We start from the raw sequence: 2451 nt of genomic DNA on the forward strand, positions 1-2451 counted from the left end.
GTATGATTTAATTTTTAGTTGATTCATTCTGCATGTTGGAGATCCTTATGGTGTAGTCTGCATTCCATAGAGTATTTTGTAGTACTGTGATTTAGTTTGATTTTAACAGCTCAATATGCTTTAATTTTTGCTGATAAGGTTTCAAGTAGCTAGGCCAATTTTGCCATGGGCGTATCACGTATGTAAAATTACAATTTTCAGAGTGATTGTAGTGAACAATCAAATGTTTTCTATAATTATATATTTTAATCACATTACTTTGATTGGTAATTTCTAATGGAAAAACATTGTATTGTAACTTTGTATTACAAGATTTTGAATAATAATACCTTATTTAACTATCAATCTTTTTAGTTGTACTGTGCAAAATAACTAGCAATCTACGGATGCTCATCTATATATTGTAGAATTTGCAATCTTNCTATTATTCTAATTGACTAATTAACTGAAAATAAAAAAAAAAATCAACTAAAAATGAATCTGATGTTACTAATTGATTGAATATATAAAAGGAAATGAATATTAATAATTGACTGTAAATAAAAAAAATATCCATAATTAACTAAAATGAAAAAGGAAATGGTCATATCATTGCAATTTAATTAAAAAAGGAAAACATTCTACATCATAAATAATAAAGGCNTATCATTGATTGTTGATTCCAATTATTATTAATCTTTATCATTAATTGCACAATACTAATTCACACTTATTAGTTAAAAAATGGTGATTACTATACTTGAATAAATGAAATAATAATATTAAATTTTGTAGCCTCGATTTAAAATCCATTATGTTAATATAATAATAATAATAATAATATAATACTCCGTAGTAATAATAATCTAAAATTCTTAATATAATTTTCCTAATAATAATAATAATATANAATTAGGTAAATATTACTACGTAATTCTTTTCATTTTTCCTATATAAGGTTGCCTGATATTAATTTACACATAACAATCGGCACTAATAATTAAAAAAAAAAATTAAAAAAATAGAAGAACTACCGGAGACGTCTGTTTTTTTTTTTTAAAAATTTTATTATTATTATTATTATTATTATTTAATTATTTTAATTAAAATTATTTAAAAAGTTTATTTTAAAATTAGTAACCACCATGTCATCACAATTGTAGGTAAACAGGTCAATTTGGACTTCTTCTTTTTTTTTGAAAACATGTCAATTTGTACTTAATTGCATGAGTTTATATAGTTCAGGAATCCAATTGCATTCTTTTTGAGTTCGATGGCCTAATTGCAGTTTTGTGTGTAGTTCAGTAGTTTATTTGACCATTATTTCGCGAAAAATGATATTACTAATTGATTTAAAATATAAAAAAGATCGTAATCTATATTCTATACTATATATAAAAGTAAAATCCTCCTATTTCATTCCCCGCCTAAACTTTTGTAGTCAATTAATGAAATATTTTATTGGTCAAATAATTAATAAAGCTTATTNTCTTCCTAATATATTTTATCTAAAAGGCTTCCTTCCTTTTTTATAACATTGTTCCATATGTTAATCCGTTTAATATGTTAATCTATATAGGTAATTACCATATACTATTTACCATCTAAATAATCCGTGGTAATTACACTATATTTAACATCTAAATTTATTATGGTCATTAAACATAGAGATTTCATTCTTACGATAATTTTATATATTTTTACTTCAGATAATGTCAATTACCCGTGCATTTCATTTGATTACTTTTGAATAAAATCTTAAAAATTATGACAACTAATGAATTAATATTGTTGTTCGTAATATAAATTTTATCAAATCAATTAACGAAATTCATAATACACATATTACATCCATAATTAGAGGAGATTAACAAAATTATGATAATTATTTCAGTTCACGTATTATTATGCTAATTCACATATTATTACGTCCATACAATTATGTAAATTATTTCAATTCACAGATTATTACACATCTAAAATTATGCTAATGGTTACTTTGGAATAAAATCTTAATAATTATGGTCATTGAGAAATTAGTTCAAACATTATACTTTTATTAAACGGTTTTTTATACTTGCCGTAATTTTATCTAATCAATTAAAGAAATTAATGGTACACATATTACGGACATAATTAAAGAAAATTAAACATACACATATATATTACGGATAAAATTAAAGAAAATTAAACATACACATATTACGTCCATAATTAAACGAAATTAAAATATACATTATTTTTTAATTATAATATATACTCCTTAATTACCATACTTATTCATAATACATGGACGTCATAATTAGCATAATATTAATCTATACTATATATAAAAACATAAGAATAGTAAAGGCATATTTTAAATTTTAAACAATAGTAAAGGTAAATTAAAAATAGAATGAAAATATTTCAATAATAATATTCTACATCATTAATTAAAAATAGAACAGAAATTAGGTAAAAATACCAGTG

This window comes from Ipomoea triloba, chromosome 12 (genome assembly GCF_003576645.1).
Source record: "Ipomoea triloba cultivar NCNSP0323 chromosome 12, ASM357664v1".
NCBI classification, from domain to species: Eukaryota; Viridiplantae; Streptophyta; class Magnoliopsida; order Solanales; family Convolvulaceae; genus Ipomoea; species Ipomoea triloba.